Genomic DNA, 20,690 nt, shown 5'->3' with positions numbered 1-20,690 from the left:
AGGTACTCAGAGACCAAAAGAAGACAGACCAGGAAAAATGAAGGCACCGCTTGATGGACGGCTAAAAAGATAAATGAACAAGCCAAGATTGTGAGCGCATGGTACCGAGAAATCTCAATCTTCCTGACCACTCGCAGTGCATGACGTGTGTGTGTATACGGATTGCTATATTTATTTGTGCAAGCATACGGCACAGCTTCCCTTCGATGCTTCCATTCCTATTGCCTGCACTTAAGACCTGAACCTACCCGGAAAAGGTCTGTCTGTGAACGCCCACTGAATAGTTTTTATTTTTTTTTTTCTACAGCGCAGACACAGACCTCATATCCTGGAAAATCGCGCTCAGTGGTGTTTGGGCTGGGCCGCCTTTCCTCTGTTTTTTATACCTTGGCAGTTTTGAAGACTCACGTTCTTTCAAGCTTCGGAAGAAGGGCGGGAACTGCTTTGGCAATGGTCTAGGAACGTGTCAGAAGAAAACTGAGTATTTTATGTTTTCGCCGTGTTCAAACGGCCTTGCTCTATCCCGCTCTACGTGTAGCGCTTACGTTAAACAGCGATAATTTACAATGCCGATAGCAGCTCCGGTAGGAGCCTTTGAATGAATTAATGAATTTGTTCCAGGCGCAGATAATACTGTCAGTTTTAGGTATTACACGTAGTGAGAGGAAGCTGGATGAAATAAAACAAAAGGAAACCACGTTTTCCTTGCTCCGTAGTGTTACCGTCAGCCTCTCAAGTTTTCTGTTGCGTTCGTAGCGCCCTCACGAGCCCCTCTTTGAATGAGACAAAAATAACAACGGTACCATTTTAGTTGAATCAAAGCAGCCAGAGGCCGTTTCTTAATTCGCTGTTCCGATACAAGTGCGACCCAGCATGAGACTGGCAATACCGTGCGCGTAGCTCTCGGAACGTCCACTAGATCGGATCGATCGAGACGGTCACAATTTGGGACGACTGTGTAGGCAAGCGGGTGCTTTACCTTAAGCACTGTGCTCTGTTGTGAAAGAGGAAAAAGAAGTGTTCGCGAGTGATTTAAGGGGAAATTGGGGCAAAAATTTAGGTACGGTGCATGTGTGTATTGGTAGAAGACATATAGAATTATAACACGAGTAAAACGTGGACACCACAAAGAAAAGGACAAGCACTGCGCTGACCTTCGACTGGTTTATTATTTTCGAAACAGCTGCCTTTTTCTACAATTCACGTGAAAACTACAAAAAGGTGTAACAATTGAAAGGAAAACAAAGCGTTACAAATGAAAATGCTGTCATAACGTAGCCTACTTATCATGTTGAATTTTGGTGCTTTTCCTACACATTTTGTTCACATCGCATTCATTCTTTTTTCTCCATTTGTAATGCTTAGTCTTCTGCCAATTGTGACGCGTTCTTGCAATTTTCATGTGAATCGTATAAAAAGCATCTGCTTCGAAAAAGAATGAAACGGGTGAAAATGAGCTTCGTGTTTGACCCTTCTTTTCTCAGATGCCCACGTTTTCCCCTTGCGCTGTTAGTGTAAATTCTCACGTGTTCTTTAAATTACGCGTTTTACGGCGAAACTGTATATGGCTATCTTCTTGAAAAGAATTGCGTGCGTCTACGGAAGCATGTAGATCGAAAATTTCTACTGATACGTGGGCCGATCCAGAAGATGGTGCAATACCGGGCCGATCCGCGCTGGAGGTGAAGTAGGCTTTAAGCACCTTTTGCCAACTTGCAAAATTAAGTTTAATATCTTAGGTTCAAATACAACCCGTAACAGCTATTAAGCTGCTAAGAACACATGCTACACTTTGACCGGCGTCAGCCATGTCTACGTTCGCACCGCCCTCTCTTTGTCGGCGTTCCAAGGTCTACGTATCTCCTTCGCTTCCGCTCTCCCGTGGTGACGGTTCCGTAAGCGCTCTGCACGCGCCAGAACCGCGAGGCGGAAAGAAATGCGAACCGTTCACGTGTCCCCGACCCCGCAAACTTGGGAACGTTTCACTGGAGCAACGGCCAGGTTTCAGAGGGAGATCGTGGGGAACCAATTTGGTGTGGCCTGTGTTGTGCGTGACCGCTTGGGGTTTTCGAGCGAACTCACAAGCATTACTGCACGGCGGGACGTCGACCAACGCACGATCGCCTTGGCTGCGGTTAAACAGTGTGTCCCCTCCGAGCGCGGTGAGGTGCGTGTCTGTTCTACGTGCCGGGATTCGTTAGTAAAAGGTGACGCGCCGCGTTTCGCAACAATACATGGGTGCGCATGCCCCCCGGTGCCTCATCATCTTCCGTGGCTCAACATCGTGGAGGAGCGACTCGTCGTGCCTCGCCTTCCATTTATGGACATACGGCGTTTGAAGCACGGCGGTAGACAGTGCGCCATTAAGGGGTCCATATACACAGCTTCGATGGTAATCCACCTTCACAGAGTGGAATGGCACTGATTTTTTAAAAATTTAGCTGTACTTCACCATCAAGCAAGATCTTTTTTCAAAACTTTTATATTTAGATCTTCATTCAATTTCTGATATGCATGGTCAATCGCCGTCGTGGGTATGTGCCATGTTGAAAAGGAATCAAAGTCAAAGCATCATTAAACGGACATTCATGACTGAACACATTGTATGGAAAAGTTGGAAAATGAATGCAATCATCAATGAAACTTAATTAAATTCTGGGGATTTCTTTGCCAGAGCCACTATCTGGTCCTGAGGCAGGCCGTAGTGGGGAACTTCAAGTTATATTTGACCAGTACCTCTGTCTTATTACACGAGCGTTCTTGCATTTCGCCACCATCTAAGTGCGGCGCTCGGCGCTGGGATTCCGCCCGCTACCTCGGGCTCAGAAGCACAATGCCATAGCCACGGGACAAATGCGGCGGGTAGCGTTCATCAAGTAGCATCCTTGCGCAAGCTTACGTCTACAAAGACCATATAGCTTTGAAAGTCGGATAGTTACATTCAATCTCAAGAAAATATTGCAAGACAGGAGCTGCCGACAAAGTGTATACTCAGTACGGTGAACGTTTTCTCTACTCAGTAAAAGAAAACAAAATGTGACGGTGCGAAATTATCCTATAGCCAATGGAGGTTCTTTTGTTTTCTTTCTTATTTTTCAAGGTGGAACGTATCTACCTTCGGCATTTCACAATGTCTTCAATATTAGAATGCCACCATGATATACCCCGAGGGTAGGACATGGTGAAAGCCGACAGACAACAAACAAAGAGAATCGTTCCGCTTCTGTTTGTCCCAGGACGCCCTGCCTTCTATGTGGGTCCTTCAGTAGCATTGTTCTCGTAGGCCTCCAAGGAAACGTTAAAGCTCACAACGATGGAAAGGAGAAAATAAATAGCATGTAGAGGAAAACTAGCACAAGCTATATAGTTGGCTCTTTTACTATTGAAAACTGAAACAAAACGGTGCATTAAAGGGAAGAGAACAAGGCAAAGAACTCGGAGTGCATGCTTCAGATGCCATGAAGAATATAAAAGAAGAGGCAATGGCGCGTTTCTCATACGTTCTGACCAGCCGCAGTATCTCAGTGGCGTTGCGCTGCGGAATGCGAGGTAGCGGGTTCGACTCCTGCCACGGCGGCCTCATTCGGATGCGGGAGGAATCCAAAAAACGCTCGGGCACCACGCATATATGGTACACGTTGGAGAACCCCAGGTAGTCAAAATTACTCCGGAGTACTCCACTGCGGCGTGCCTCCCAATCACATCGCGCTATCTAGCGGGTCAAACCCCATAATTCGTTTAACATTTTATTCCCGTGTTCCGTTTGGCGCCCGACGACAGAACAATAAATAAATTAGCCCGAATTTCAGTTCTGCTAATGACATTGTGCTGGCAAACCTGTAATAAAGTACTCACAGCTCTGTCAGAGGGTGCAACACAGGACGGCATGCGGACTTTTAAAACTGTAATAGTGCTCATTCAGCTGTCTGTTCCCATCATCGTACAAGGTCATCGACGCGTAGTCTTGTGACAAAATTATTAATTAAGTTCTTTTGTTGCCAGGTGTGCCGGTCAGTTTGAATCCCGGGGAAAATACAACCGAAAATGCCAATATTCCTCAATCTAAAGATCAACGTGCTCATCCTTTCCGGGAGAATACATTGCGGTACAGACCGGTACATTATGTCACAAACGCATGTTTTGCGACGTGCTCGAATTAGAATATAGAATGCTGAAGCTCTCGCATCATGCGCCAGTGCCCCCACATAGGCTTTGTTGATGGACGGACCACGCAGAGTCGTTCGCCGTCTAATTGCTTCATATGACATCGTGGTCCGGTCGCCACAGCAATGTGATGCGCGCATTTTTGAGCAGTCCGGCAATGAATTGCGTTGTTTGAAACTGTAGCTGGTCATGGGATTCACAATGCAGTACTGCTTGGAGAGTCGCCTTCGCTCAAAACAATGTAGCAGATTGTGACAACACTTATGAGAAGCAGAAGCAAAGAATATTGTACACGTTGTTATCTTTAAGCACCTGTGCACAATTGATTAACAGTTAACTTGGCTAACTTTTAATATAGTAAGACATTCTAGGCAAGTACATCGTAGAAAGCTACAGAAGACGTGCGAAATGAAAATACATATCTAAAATGTCCTGGCGAAAACAGTTTGTTGTTGATAATTTCAACCTACCATAGCGCTCGTACGCAATAATTCACTAGATATTTAATTGTAAAGTGCACGGCATATGTTGGTAATACAGGCATGAACGTGAGCTTCTTATCTGAGAAAGATGAAATATTAAGAATTTTGTCTTCGTCTCCTCCTGTCGTCCTGCGTGCTCTTTTGCGCTCTACCTCAAGTTATGGAGCCGCAATTAGCCCAGCAGTCTGTTCTTTTGAGATTCTCATATAATCATGTCAATTTCTTTTCTGCTCGAATTGTTCAACCCACAACATAACACGTGGTTGTCTTCATTGCCACATACTGATACAATAAACAGTCATTTCTAGGGTGTCTGCAACACATTTTTTGGTAATTTTCTGTAGCCTGTACTGGGCAAGAAATATTGTACAAAATAAGCTTTGTCTCTCACAGTGATAGCTCTCTGAGGTTACACTATTTGAGCCGTGAATTCTGTGACATCAAATATTTAGGATTTATTTTTACAGACCCCTGCTGCAAGAAAAAATTCTCATTTGCTAAATCGGGGTTGGATTTTTTTCCGGCAGTTGACATTTCGACCGTTCCGACGCTGACAATGGCTGGTTCGTCAAATCTTGCCAGTTTAAGTGCTAGAGGCAAAGTTATGGATTGGGTTGATACGTTCACTGTCCACAAACAAGTACAACCATCAGTGGTGACAACGAGGGAGCGAGGGGCTATAACATTTTCCTGAGCACGTTCTTATAATCGGGCTCGGCCAAACCACAACAAGAACCCGTACGAGGGCGAGCAGGGTTGACAGGTACAGACATTGCAGTCTGAGGGGGCAAACACACATCTTGCGACACGGAGAGAACGTCCGCGGCATCACTCGTGTTATTTGTGATTGAAGTTCGCGCGTCGCGGCGAAGAGAAATCACGCCAGTGTCACAATCTGAAGTTGCCTCGTACTCACGGAAGAAATTAATTCCTAAAATAATGGCATGCGTTGCGCGTGCAAGCACAGTAACTTCACTTCAAAGTGCCTCGTCCCCTATCATAACTGAAACAGAACAGACTCCAAGTGGGCGTAACATTTGCCCGCGAACTCCGCGAAAGGTAGCGTTCCGATCCCAAGAAAACATTACTTTTTGTCCAAGATGATTTTTGAAAGACAGCATCATAACAGAAATTGTCACCTCGGTATCAATTAAAGCAAAAGCACTCACATTGTCAGCTGAAACACATACTTTGTTTTTCAACATTATTGCTCAAGGGTGTCTCGATGAAGATGAATATATTGCGGCCTCACCCCCGTCGGTCGCACCAACTAGTTTCCCAGCGGCGGCGGTGACAACGAGCGACGACGAGGTGACGCAGAGCACCGTTGTCGTGTCGGTAGTGATGCGAGGCTGCGCTCCGAAACGGAGGAGTCACTGCGGTTCGCGCGTCCCTGCTGCAGCCGTTGGAAGGAACTGGGATACGGCCAGGGCTCGTCAGCGGGCACGCGGGGTGTATAGGCATTAAACCGTGGAGCACGCTGCCGGCGGCGGTGGCTTGTCACGAGTGACACCGGTGACATGGGTGTCACGGGTAGAAACGAATTCGCAGGCTGGTTGTAGGAGGGAGGGGCCTGCGGAACTAATCGTTGTGGTGCATCTTGCCGGCGTCCCACGCCTGTTGGTTGCGGTCGCAAGTTGCTGCTTTCCGGACGATCAGCATAGCCCCTGCGAGGCTCTCGGTAACTCTGACGGGCCCAGGGGGCCGGTGGCGCATGAGAGCGATTCTCAAATGCACGCTGATGGCACGCATGAGTGTCGTCAACAACTTTAAGGCGGTCAAGCTGTTCTTTAACCACTTGCCGAATCACGGAGATGTCGTCATGGGCGGGGATGGACACACTTGCAATAATGGTGACATTGTCCAAGCGTCCGAACTTTGGTCCAATCCTTCTTATATTCAGCGCTTCAAACGCCCGGCAGTGTTTCTTGAAATCAGACGGAGTACTAAGATTTTCCTTCGTTATAAGAAAATTGTAAACATCCTGAGCAATTCCTTTAAGCAGATGTCCTACTTTGTCTTCGTCTGTCATGCTGGCGCTGACGATTCCGCATAATTTCAAAGCAGCCTCTGTGTACGTTGTACAAGTTCCGCCAGGTAACTGAGCTCGTTGGAAAAGCGTCTGCTCAGCCTTACTTTTCTTAGAGGTCGGCTCCCAGAAGCACTAGGTGAATTCTTCTACAATATTACCTCACCTCGTCAGAACGTTCTCTGGTTTTCAAACCAGTGGAGCGCGGTTCCAGAGAGAAAAAAAACCCCACCTTATCAAGCTGCTTCGCAGTGCTCCAATGGTTGTGGCGACTCACTCTTTTGTAGTGTTTCAGCCAGTCGTCGACGTCTTCACTCGCCTTCCGCAAAAAGGTAGGTGGCCTCGCAGTGGTGTCCAGTAGGCAGACTGCCCTGCGTGATTGCTGTCTGGTTCGCCGCAGGTGGGCTCGCCATTGCCTTCTGCGATATCGGCCATGCCCGCTGCTTCTGGTTTCAAACGGGCCTAGTGTCTACTCCGTCGGACAGTCGGTAGAGCTGGGTCGTCCAGGATCATCCAGAATTTACTCCGCACCTCTACCAAAGACGTTACGAAAGATGTTTATTTACAGGGTAAAACGAGGTCCAGGAGGAGGCCACAGGGAGACTCAGCCGGCGCAGAGTACAGCCGAGCCAACGCGCGCACAAACCTACTTCCCCTTTCTCCGCCTCAGTCGCGCAGTGCTGCTACCGTGTTTGCCGACTCTATACGCGACGTAAGGAGAGAAAGCAGCCACATGAAGAAACTTCGAGGCCCCCTACAATGTTTGGACCACTGCTTGAACTCATGCGACGTTTCTCGACGCAGATATTTCTTGTAAGAGTAACTAAATTTCGATTAAGTCTACAATCAGATATATCACATCCCTTTCTTTTGCCGTAGACGGACCTTAATCAACGACCCAAACCACAAACACAATATAATTAGTGGTTGCAAACTTTACTAGGAGGGAAGAAAATAAAACGAATTATCGCACTTTGCTGACGGAACGCCGCACGCCAAAAGAACCGTCAAAGATCGTACTACACGTGGTCCACTGCACCCTGCAGTCTGAAGTGAATTCAAGTCACGCCGTGTAAGCAGAGCCTCTGTTACCCACTTGAACCACTGCCCGAAATCCGTGCCTTTCTTTTTCTTATGCTTGAGCGACTGGAAAGAACTAAAAAGAAATATGCGCACACAAATGCGAACAACACCACTGAATGAGATAAACTGGGCCTTAGCGGAGCGACACTAATACCTACCCTTCACTAAACTTTACTTTTCACTCTGAAAGTTTCAAACTTATTTCGTTAGTTTCGTAATCAGAGTCCATACAACTCATGTTAGGCAATGCACTCGATCACACCCTCCAAGCCGACGAAGCCGCCCGATTAGCACATGAAAGTGGTCAACGTGTCTTGATTCCGCTTTCGCGAAGAGACGCTGCGGCTGGGCTGCGATTGATGTCCCGCGAATGTACTTTGCCTCTGTGGGAGTCTAATGTTTTCACCATATGTCGTTTGCGGTAGTTGTCTCTGGACATGCGGATGTACCTACCGCCTGGGTTATCACGGCGTGAACGTACAGACCGTGCTGTACCGTTTGTGACTAGGAGTTACATTTAGGAATTCATATGCTTTCCTTATTGGAATGGCCAACAGCTCCGCGTGTGACACATTCAACAGCAATGAGACGCTCACACATATTATCTTTGTCTGCCCGCGATATAGTGCCCAGAGGCAAATGACGTGCAGCTTACCGGACCAGTTGCACAATCGTCCACTATGAGAACTCAAGTCTTTAGGTCAGTGCTCCCAAAGAACAACCACGCTGGAGGCCTTACTCGCGTTATTAAGGTTCTTGCGGTCTACGGGGCTTCACGATAGACTACAAGAACGCCGCCTCCTACCGCTCTATAGTGTACGCGGTTTGTTCATGCTCGTCTCTCTTTCTCTTTATCTCCTCCTTCCACTCTCTTTCTCTTATCATCCCCCTTCAGCCTTCCCCTCCATGCAGGGTAGCCAACCGTAACTACCTCTGGTTAACCTCCCTGCCTTTCTATGCATCCTTTTTCTCTCTCTTTCTTTCTCTCTCTCTCTCTCTCTGCTGCACAAGGGCGTGAGTATTTCCAGATAATGTTATTGCTGTAATCGTGGAACTAGGGAAGCGAAGCGTTTTGACACGGCTGCAACGAGTCTCCATGCAAATTAGACTTACAGTGTGTCCCACTGTTTACGCTCCGAAGCAATGATATTATTGTTCCAAATCACAACAAGACGTTCGCACTCAGCTGTTCTTGCGAAACAAGTCGATGGTCCCCCGAGTTGCTTTAGCAACGAGGCCACGGGCAATGCAGCCGCATCTGTGCAATGCATCGTCAACTATGAACTGTTTCACCCTGACTCGTTACACTGCTCGTTGCCTCTGAATGCAACGAGAGCCTTTCTTGCACAATATTTTTTTTTCATGTATTTCGGATGAGTTTGTTCTCCAGCACGTTATTAGGCGCCTATGTCACATTTATGTCTCGATATATCAGTTACTTCTCTTGTCACCATTGGCAGGTTTTTGATAGCGTCACGTCATAGTTCCCTCTTTACCCATACAAAGTAGAAGTCAGTACAAATGTTGTTTGAGGAGAAGACATGCAGATGTGTGGGTTGGACGGATTTGTCTAAAGAATTGAGGCGTGACAGTTATTGCAGGAGACATGAAACAGACACCACAAACAGAAAGATCGAACGCGAAGAGAGCTTCACACTCAAGCTTTCTCCGTGTTGCTTTTGCTTGTGTTGTCTGCTTCCCGTAGCGCGCAGTGACTATCGCTCCTTAATAATGAACGAATTAGGCCCGCAAGATGTTCTCATCATTTAAAGACTTATTGTTTTTGTAGCACACGATAACGACATTCAAGGTGGTTGACATGTCCAGAAAACTTGGGAGTGGTTGTCACGGAGCTCTTGCCGCACGCTTCTTGGAAAAGCGAGGGAAACGCAGGCAACAGAAAGAAAGAGAAAACCTTCGCTTGCGAACAAGGGCAAGCAATCTATTTAACGGCGTTCTCGCATTATTCAAAAGTACTAGGGGTCTCGTCTACACTGCCGAAAATATGCCCCATTCCTTGCGTAAGTTTCGCTGTATCCGGCGGAATTCCTTCGCTATACCCGTGTCTCGACACCCTTCACTCCATTGGAGCTTAGTATTTATATGCTCTCCGCTCTAGTACACAACGCGTGTTCCTGCATGCTGCACTGGCGTAACCCACGTCGGCGTCCGGTTGCGCGTTCTTAGAATACGGTCATACGATCGCTTCGAGGCTGCGATACAGGCTCCTTTGATGGCTGATCTCAGTGAAGGCTTATCAGTGACACTCTACTCGAGACCGCATCGGGGTTGCGATTATTCGTTGTTGGCTGTTCCTATACTTCGTTCCGTGCATAGCAGTCAACGCTGTGGAGACTAGACATCTTGCAGTGGCTTCGTTCGCAATAGGATATAGCTCGATGTTTTTTGACCGCAATTGTGCGCAACTGTTCTTTTTTATGTATAAAATCAAGAAGGGGACTGACAGATGGAGTAGCACACTGTGTTAAAATGGTAATAAACGGGGATAAGGTGCCTCAAAAAGGCTGGCCAGCGTTTCGATAGGAGAACCTATCTTCCTTAAAGGCGGCCCCGTCATCTTCGGCATGTTGGTATTAACGGGTTAGTAGAGTGATGTCACGTGAGGTTGTTGTCGGTGGCGGCTTGGTGTAAAGGGACAGACTGCAAAGAAAATGAGCGCTGTCGGCTGACGTCAGTAAGCGTGGCTTCTAATGCGAGGGGACAAGAGCGGGAGAGCGGGAAGTATAGGCCCAGTACTGAAGGAAACGTGTTTTAACCCTTAAGGCTGTTTCACATGGCGCGATTTTCAGTCCGCGACACAGCGAATTCCGTCGCTCAGCGACCGCCGCGACGTCGTGGGCTCTCCGCGACTGGATTCCAACAAGTTGGTCGCGCCGTCGCTCAGTCGCAGCGACCGGCGCGATGTGGGAGGGGCAATGTGCGTTTCACCGCGCGTTGGTAGCTCTGTGGAGCAATGTCGCGCGTCAGTTCTAGCTATGTTAAGGGCGTACCCACCAGCGTTTGCGGCTTAGGAGCTTCATACATTTTTTTCTTTCGCTTACACAATTCGTTTGAAAGGAGAAGCTGCACGCTATCTAGATCGGGAGAAGGACGCCACTTCAACATAAAGCAGGTACCCACTTGATTGCCGCCGTCGTCAATCTCTTAATCCCTACAAATCGCGCCAGCTGCTTATATATATGTACACTCAACAGTAGTTTGTTCTTCGCAAAAGCAAATAATCATCCAGGGCAAAAAGTTGAGGCTTCCACAGTAACAACGAAACTAGTGTGTACTAAACGGAACCACCCCACCGACGCCGCGCAAGCCGCACGCTCATACTTGCGGTGTTGTGCAGCGCTTCACTCACCGTATCTGCAAGCTGTCGTAAAGTCTCAACCCTTTTAAACGTTACAAATGGTGTACTTATTCTATTATCGAATAAAAATACGAAAATTCGAATATTTGACTAGTTTCCATGTTGTTTTTATTTAACGATGCAGGCATGGATACTTTGTGAGCAAGAGGCAACCTTGCGCATCGCTGCGACGGATATCGCGCTGCCGCAAACGCATGTGAAAGCTCTGAGCGAAAATCGCTCTGCAACGTGCGCGGCAGAACGATTTTTTTCGCCCCAATCGCGCCATGTGAAACAGCCTTTAGAAACAAACACACTGTTGTGCACGGCTGCGTTGTTCTAGATGACTTTTATTTGTGTTATTATTTGCGGGTTTTTTTGTCTGCAACCCGTCGCGAGGAGCCTCACGTGCATGCTCGCGCGAGCGACCGCTGTTGGCGCGCAAGGAAGCACGCGCGGAGGCGATAGCTTTTCTTGACCGAACTTCTTGCGCGGCTTCCACAGCGGCATCTGCTATGTATGGAACGGGGTGTAGCAATGATACACGACTAACGGCCTGGTAGTGGCCACATACACAGCCTGCGTTGGTGGATGTTCTCTGGCTAACATTCGGTAACAGCCATGCCGCCACACATGACCGCCAACTGACGAAGACTATACTCGTGGCGCTGCATAGTCAGTTTCGCTGTAAGCTTTGCCGCTCGCTTATCCGCATGAGGGAAACGTGCTGGTTTTTTCGTGAAATAATGCAGCTGAACAAATGCAGCTAACAAGGCAGGGGTTCCAGGTTTCCATGGTGAGAGTAACGAGCAAGTAATGGCGTGCCGCCGAGTTTTCAGGATGTTTTATGTCGCCTCCCCCGCACAGGCTGCGCGAGTTGTTCAAGCAACGACAAAAAGAAAAATACCAAACAATGGTAACCTAGCTCAAGCACAACCTTAGCGAAAAATAAAATTAGTAAAAACAGCATGGCGCTTTTTTTTTCTCTCCCGTCTATGAACTTCAGCGACGTGTGAAACAGATCGATCGATTGTATGAGGGCGGATTTCGTTAGGCCAACAAGAGCCAGTAGAGCCTGTTAAACACCCGATATTTCAAGGATCTTACACGCAGAAGCGACGTATACCAACAAACTGTGAATGTTCGTTCTAGTTTCGCCAAACTTACCGACAGCCACCGCTGAACGAAATTTTCTTCTCAGTATCGTCTATTGCGCAACCACCATCGACTACACAGGCTGTTTCACGTAACTTGTGCGAGTGATTTAAAAAGTGGTTAGCCGCAGCTGAACGAAACTAACGGCATATGGTTTGCCGTCATGTAGCCCTCCTTAGGGTATCTTTTATATACCGCTTAATTAGTTAATTAACTAAGATTAATTGTGCAATTTCTAATGTTAACTTTAGGGCCTAGTGCGTTTCGTTGCGTTGTAGAGGGGGTTCAGAAACGAGCGATCCAATTTTTCGTGGCAACGTACATGCTGCGTGGTGATTTTTTCGGCGTTTACAGAAAGCCCGCGAAATATTAAATAAAACCACGTGAGTGGCGCTCATGCGCTATCGTATTCTTAGCTGTCGTATCGTTAGCTGCCGGTAACCACATGTTTTTTTTTTTTTAATCCTTGGCACAAGTGACGTGAAAAACCCTGTATATAAATAAATAAATAAATATCCAAAATGAAGATGCTGTCAGTCACGCTTAACTATAGTTTCATCAACAGTAATATTGTTTACTAGCTTGGTACCAGCCGCATTCGGTATTTGGTAAGGCCATATTTAAACAATAGATAACAGTATTAAGTAAAGTAATAATGGCAAATTATATCCTTTATGCAACTAAAAAAAGAAAGAAGAAAGATAGAGCAATAGGTTACTTCAATGCTGAAGGGTGAAGACATAAGCAACCGAATCGCTTTTATATTTTTAATGAACACTCGTGGTTTAAATACCTGTGAATTTTATTGTCTTACTTCTCCTGGCAAATTATTTTTTATCGACTTATGCGAATGCCGGTTAGTGCAGTCGTCGCGGTGCTTGTAAGAGCATCTGGAATTGTCACGATAACTACTATAGGACCTCGAACGAGCGAGACAAGCGAAAAATAGGGACAGGATGTCAGCAGCGTCGTTGAATTGGTGATCCGCGAACAAAATTAATGTGACAGCTATCTAGTCATAATACGGAAGGCAAGAAAAAAATGTCATCTATCGGCCTTCATGTGCAGAATAGCGCATCCGGTATAAACACTGTGAATGTGATCCTCATATAGAAGGAAGGACAGAATAATTGCACGTGCTAAATTGCACGTGTTTGCCTAATATTGAATGGTGGCCCTTTCTTCTTAACTACCACTTGATGATTACTGTCGCTTATGCAACGTTCAGCAAATGAAAAAAAAAAGAAAAAGGAAAGGCGGTTAGGTTTTTTGACTCAGATAATGTCCAGCCAAGAAACAGATGCTAGGCGTACACAACAACAGATCGATCTGTCTTTCGATGGACAGCGCGGTGAGATAAACATAACCGCGTTTTCAAGCAGGCTGCGTGTTCTAAGCGTCTGGGGCACTCGAAAAAAAAAATAGACACGAGCTATATTCTTGAGTATACGGAAAATATAATTCCCCAAAAAAACGTGGCAGCGCAACTTCGCTGCGACAGTTCCTCGGTGCACCAGATGTCAGTCCACGCGATCAGGCTAAGCCCCCATTTCTAGATAACAATGCCGCATCCGCAAGACATGCAAGCAAAGCCAAAGCTCCCCGTCTCGGTCATTAACGGGATACCACACGAGCAACATGAAGCGGCAATAGATTCATCGAACGGCTTAATCGCGCGACAATAAGGAACGCAGGAGACGACGCTAATCCTGCCTAAGCCTCGCAGCGTACACCGCACCGTGAACATACTTCGGATGACGACGCTGTGGCTCTGCGGAGGAGCTTCGCTGTAGACACAGTCTCTCTAACCCGCCCGTATTACCTGCAAGACCTCAGCATCACGTCCGATAATGGGACGGGCCCAGTAAGCGTAACCAAAAAGATAGAGCTCACCTTCTCGTACGCTTCGTCCCTACAGAAGCACAGTGTCAGCCAGGAAAAAAAAAAACAGTAATGATAAAAAAAAACAACCTTCACTGCGCGTCTTGCCGTTCAGAACACAGCACGCACACACACACAAACACAGGGGCAATGCTATATACTTAAGCCTCGCAGGCAGCAGCCTCCCTGTGACCGTGCATCAGGTGACGCCGTATAGCTCTCGCGGGCGTTCGCTTTCTGTACACGGCGCTGCTCGCGTGTTATCCCAGCCGGGGCCATTGTTTCACGAACGAGAAAGAGTGAGCCACCGGCCGAACACCTGCTCCCGTGCGTCGTCTCGCGAGCGAGCGCGCAAGAAGAGAACGGTGCTGGGCGAACGGAAGCGGCGGCTTCGCGGCGAAACGCCGTCTCGTTCGCGTTCCTCCCGACGACGCTCTTCTTCCAAGGACGCACGCCCATCTCGCCACCGTGGGTAGCAGCGCATCGCGACCGACGGAGAATGCGCCGCGCGCTACTGTTTCCCATGGCATCCCTCACTGGCCGTTGCGTGGCTCTTCGGAAGCGCCGCCAATGCGCGAAAGAAAGTGTACGCGCAAGCTGTATTTCGATGATGATCCATCTGTAGCATTAATATTAAGGGCTCACTACACGAATGGCGGGTATATATATATATATATATATATATATATATATATATATATATATATATATATATATATATATATATATATATATATCATCAGCCTGGTTACGCCCACTGCAGGGCAAAAGCCTCTCCCATACTTCTCCAACTACCCCGGTCATGTGCTAATTGTGTAATTGTGGCCATGCTGCCCCTGCAAGCTTCTTAATCTCATCCGCCCACCTAACTTTCTGCCGCCCCCTGCTATGCTTCCCTTCCCTTGGAGTCCAGTCCGTAACCCTTAATGACTATCGGTTGTCTTCGCTCCTCATTACATGTCCTGCTCATGCCCCACGTGCGACACATGCAACATCGACGAGACGCTCGCACATCTTATCTGTGTCTGCCCGCGATATAGCTCATAGACAAGTGATGTGCAGAGTTCTGGACCAGTTGGACAATCGTCCACTATCAGAACTAAAAGCTTTAGGCCAATGCTCCGAAAGAACTTCCGCGTTGAAGGCCTTACTCGGGTTATTAAGGTTCCTGAGGTCTACGGGGCTTCACGACAGAGTCTCAGAATGCCGCCCCGTACCACTCTGTAGTGTACGCGCTTTGTTCATGCTTGTCTCTCTTTCTTTCTATCTTCCCTTTCCACTATATTTCTCTTTTTATCCCCCTGAACCCTTCCCCCTGCGCAGGGTAGCCAACCGGAACTACCTCTGGTTAATCACCCTGCCTTTCTCTGCATTATCTTATCTCTCTCTCTCTCTCTCTGGTCCCCTGAGTTACTAAGCAAGGCAATATCATCAGTGAATCGCAAGTTACTGAGGTATTCTCCATTAACTGTTATCCCCAATTCTTCCCAATCCTGGTTTCTGAATACCTCCTGTAAACACGCTGTGAATAGCATTCGAGAGGGGTCGTATTTCCCTGCCTGATGCATTTCTTTATTGGGATTTTGTTGCTTTCTTTATGGAGGACTACGGTGGCTGTGGAGCCACTCTAGATATCTTTCAGTATTTTACATACGGCTCGTCTACACGCTGATTCCGTAATGCCTCCATGACTGCTGAGGTTTCCACTGAATCAAACGCTTTCTCGTAATCAATGAAAGCTATATATAAGGGTTGGTTATATTCCTCGCATTTCTCTATCACCTAATGGATAGTGTGAAGATGTTATATTGTTGAGTAGCCTTTACGAAATCCTGCCTAGTCCTTTGATTGACAGAAGTCTAATGTGTTCCTGATTCTATTTGCGATTACCTTAGTAAATACTTTGTAGGCAACGGACAGTAAGATGATCGGTCTATAATTGTTCAAGTCTTTGGCGTCCCCTTTCTTATGGATTAGGACTATGTTAGCATTCTTCCAAGATTCCGGTACGCTTGAAGTCATGAGGCATTGCGTATACAGGGTGGCCAGTTTTTCTAGGACAATCTGCCCACTATCCTTCAACAAATCTGCTGCTACCTGATCCTCCCCAGCTGCCTTCCCCCTTTGCATAGCCCCCAAGGCGTTCTTTACTGCTTCCGGCGTTACTTGTGGGATTTCAAATTCCTCTAGACTATTCTCACTCACATTATCGTCGTGGGTGCCACTGGTACTGTATAAATCTCTATAGAACTCCTCTGCCACTTGAACTATCTCATCCATATTAGTAATGACATTGCCGGCTTTGTCTCATAATGCACACATCTAATTCTTGCCAATTACTAGTTTCTTCTTCACTGCTTTTAGCATTCCTCCGTTCCTGAGAGCATTTTCAATTCTATCCATATACTTCCAAATGTCAGCTGTTTTACGCTTGTTGATTAACTTGGAAAGTTCTGCCAGTTCTATCCTAGCTGTAGAGTTAGAGGCTTTCATACATTGGCGTTTCTTGATGAGATCTTTCGTCTCCTGCGATATCTTACTGGTATCCTGTCTAACGGAGTTACCACAAACTTCTGTTGCACACTCCTTAATGATGCCCGTTAGATTGTCGTTCATTGTTGCAACACTAAGGTCCGCTTCCTGAGTTAAAGCCGAATACCTGTTCTCTACTGTAATAAAAAAGACTCGAAAATATACTGTAAGATAAAAAAGAAGCGGTGGCGTAGGTTAGAAAATATTCATAACATAGCTTGCCAAAAAAAGGAAGACCAATCAATTAGTGTACAGTCCTAAACAACACACACGAACATACAGAGACATAAGGCTGAGACAAGTTTCGCCCGCACTACACTGACTACCCACATATACGCTACAATTCGGCACGTCTAACTGCCCTAAGACATTCGGCCGCCATGTATTACCCGCAACGTGAGATTGGCCACGTAGCAAACACATTACATCCACACGAACTTCTCCCAAAAGCTAAATACCCTAAAGAATGTCCGTGCATCAGGGCTCACCTTTCTTAAAAAGCAAGACAGAGACATTGATGGTAGGCAAATGAGAATTCCGAAAGTCATCCAGAATCTTTGAGCAAATACAATGTGTGTTAACTGCTAAAGTTTATCACATCTTCAGTTGTCCGCAGTTTAAACGGAGTGCTAAAGTAGTTTTCGATATGGTCTCAATGTTACCAACAGCGTTCACTGAAAAACAATTTTTCTTGCATGGTTTTCCGAAAGCTTAATTTATAGATTGTGCAAGTTATATTCGTTTAGGTCGGACAAGAAAATGAACGGCTCCTCGGAATCTCTAGAGGAAGGCAGACGGCCAGTACAACCCCTTAACAAAATTGCTGCGATATATATATATATATATATATATATATATATATATATATATATAGTTTTAGTTATGCCCGCGGCTGACATTAACTTCAAATTCCGCGTATAAGCGTCTAAATATTTCTGCTATTGATAACACGATTGTGCGTCTTTTTCAAATGTGCGCGCAAACTCCGCGTTGATTAGTTCCTGGAGGTCCCTCCTGCTGATCGTTCTCACTTCAATATTTTCCGTGAACACTAAATAAAGCTGCTTATTCGCTGCGATATGAATTTTCTTCTAACTAGTTCCTGCTGCAGCCACGGTTGTCGGTGCATGTCCGCCCCGCTCCTTTCGTCAGTGCATGATTAGCCAGCACCAGGTGTGCTACCACGCTTTCAGAGCAAGCCAGACGGTTTACGGCTAATAATAATGAAGCATTAAGAATGAGAAGTCCGGTGGCGCACCGAAATTCTATTTCTCCACCAAGACTAATTGACACCCGAACTAAGTGAAGCCTGCAGAACGCATAAAGCAGGACTCAATTATGTCAGTCAGCTCAGAAAAGACCTCTAAAATTTCGAGCTTTGATTGATAGGTTATGCGACTCACTGACAGTCGTGCGGTGCGCATTGGATTTGTCGTGTATTTTCCCGTAAGCTCCCATTTTTCTTCGACATTTTTGCCCTTTCGTTTGAACTAATCTAACTATGATCATTTGACATGTTCGATTGTTGCCTTGCAAGCAGAGGCACAGTAAGAAGTGCATATTAACTTGTTTTCTTCAGAAGAGTACGCATTTGGGCTGGTTGGTTCATGGTTACGAGTAATAAAAACAGCGCCAAACGACAGGACGAGGGAAGGGACACAGACAACAGCGCTGACTAACAACCAAAGTGTCTTTATTCTTTCAGTCAGTATATATTTGCTCCGCCGCTATCTGAAACCACAGAATCAACAGAATGGGGCATGCGCAGGGGGATTGCAATTGATGCGATAGGAAGGCAATGTCTTTCGGAAGGAGAGAAATGGAGGGAAGGCTTACACACGCTTCGCCACTAACGTGAATGTGGAAAGCTTCGGAAATAAGGCGTGCGCGGTCATCGCGGTATTTTGACAGGTAGGTCACACCTTCAAAAGATGGCTTGCAGCTGCATTCATTGCAATGCAGTGACAACTGACTATCTTTTGCCTGTTCTTGAAATTTGTTTGAGTGCTCGCGCATGCGGTCATTGATGCACCGCCCCGTTTGGCCGATATAGAAACGATTGCATGAAAGGGCGATCTTATACACCACACAGTCACAACAGTCACCAACAAACCTCTGTCTGTGCTGCTTTTTACAATTTTTTTTGTTCTTGCTTACCCGATTGACTTGGTGGCACAGGCTACCTAACTTATTTTTGGCAGTGAACAGGAACCTGACACCTGCCCTGCCGACAACCTTATTGAGATTGTGCGCAACCTGGTGCACATATGGTATAACCGCAACCAATTGCCGTGAGCGATTCTCAGATAGAGCAGCTGCCGACTGCTTTCCTTTAAGGTTCATTGCGAAGCTTTCAGCGATGCTGGTCAAAAGCGGTGCCGGGAAACCTGCGAGCTTCAGCCTGGCTACTTGCTTTTCTAAGCTTACATCCACTTGGTGGTCACAAGACCGGATGAGGGCAGCCTTCATGCAGGATCTTGCTATACCGCGCTTGACTATCTTTGAGTGCGCGGTATAGCAAGATCTTTGAGTATAGTGTTGTTTGCCGTCGCGTGGAAGTACTCAGATTATTTTTTCCGTTTCGTCTAATTACATAATTTGTCTCAATTTTTTCATCAACTTCTCTAATATCATAATTAGATGAAAAGTGTCAATGAAAAAATTGTAGAGCAACATGAGAAACTCCCGATACAACTTTCTGTTGCTCAATACGTGCTACATAATTGTTTTTTCTGAGCATGAAAGAAGACGAGGATGTTAGAAGTAGTACAAAACAAAAAAAAAGCCAGATTCATTTCGTCCAACTACGACCGCCGTCCTAGTGCCACTCTAACTAAATTAGACTTATCCCTTCAAGCATTACGTACCCGTAGAACAATTGCTCTGTTACGTCAGATACACAAATGCATTCACGGTACAACACAACACCAATTGCCCCTTGTAACCCCACTACGTACTTCTATAGGCGTCTTCATCGTCATCTCAGCCTCACGCGAATATTCAGTAGAACCAAAGCTTTCAATTCCTCAGCGTTGTCCCGAACCACTGCAGTCTGGAATGATATTCCTGGCAGCCATGTCGCCATGACTTATCGTGAAACAGTCCGCTCTAATTTATACCCTCAGTTCTTGTAAATTTCTCTGTTCAGTATTGCATACAATTTTTTTCGCAGTCATTAATAACGTTCCTTTGTTTCTGTTTATGCTCTATGTGCTTTAGATATATTTTTCTCCCATGTTCCGATTGGAACCTGGGATGTACTTATAAATAAATAAACAAATAAATAAATAAATAAATAAATAAATAAATAAATAAATTATGCGCTTTTTCTCGCTAGACCTCGCGGTGAATTTGATATGTTTGAATGGATGAATAAAGCCTAGCGGGGATAAGCAGCACCGAAGGGGTGCCGAGGCGTGAACGGTGGTACATGCGCCGACCACAGTCGCAACCAAACGAACTCATTTCACAAGGGATCCATCCATTTCCGGAGCACTCGAATACGTGGACTGCACGTCTACGGAGCAACGTCTAAAAATATGGTTTGCATATTGGCCTCAATCAAGCTTTCGTTTAAATCGTGCTCGTATATGACCGCTCACACGCAGATTATGTCGGTGGCCGCGAAAGATCCTGTCTGTTGTAAAGCTCTCGTGCCCGCCGCGTTTCACGTCATCTGCGAGATGCCTTCGGTCACGTACAGGCTCTTGCCGGCGCCATGCGATTGATAACAGCGTGTTCCCGCAAGCTCGAGCGCCATTACATAGATCCTAGCACTCTGCGGGGACGAAAGAAGCGGCCTTCACAATTTCGCGTGCGCCTCGGCATTGCTGTACTAACAGGCCTCGCTGTACAGCGGTATACGACAGAAACACGCCATCAGCTGTTGCGTTCCTTCGGCCTTCGATAACTGTCTTAACGCACGGCGGTGTACACCTACGCCGCGTAACGACCAGCCGTCACAGCGGAATCGAGGAGCCGGTCGTCACCGCTGGTTCGAGGTATC

General features: G+C 46.5%; 1 protein-coding gene and 1 pseudogene across 4 annotated transcripts in view; both read right to left on the bottom strand.

The window, feature by feature from the left end:
• The window catches only part of LOC142572359 (calcitonin gene-related peptide type 1 receptor-like), a 357,475-nt gene that overhangs the window by 191,895 nt on the left and 144,890 nt on the right, over positions 1–20,690 (bottom strand). For 3 of the 4 annotated variants that reach the window (XR_012826054.1, XM_075681420.1, XM_075681424.1), the window contains exon 1: positions 14,165–14,575. The exons of the other annotated variant lie outside the window; for it this stretch is intronic. The gene's annotated coding sequence lies outside the window, so the exon portion shown is untranslated. Of the gene's footprint in view, positions 1–14,164; positions 14,576–20,690 lie in introns of those variants that run through there. 4 annotated transcript variants of the gene reach the window in all.
• Positions 1,629–1,810, bottom strand: LOC142573388 (U2 spliceosomal RNA; annotated as a pseudogene).

This window comes from Dermacentor variabilis, chromosome 2, assembly GCF_050947875.1.
Source record: "Dermacentor variabilis isolate Ectoservices chromosome 2, ASM5094787v1, whole genome shotgun sequence".
In the NCBI taxonomy this organism is placed as follows: Eukaryota; Metazoa; Arthropoda; class Arachnida; order Ixodida; family Ixodidae; genus Dermacentor; species Dermacentor variabilis.
This window is presented reverse-complemented; position numbering and strand designations above follow the sequence as displayed.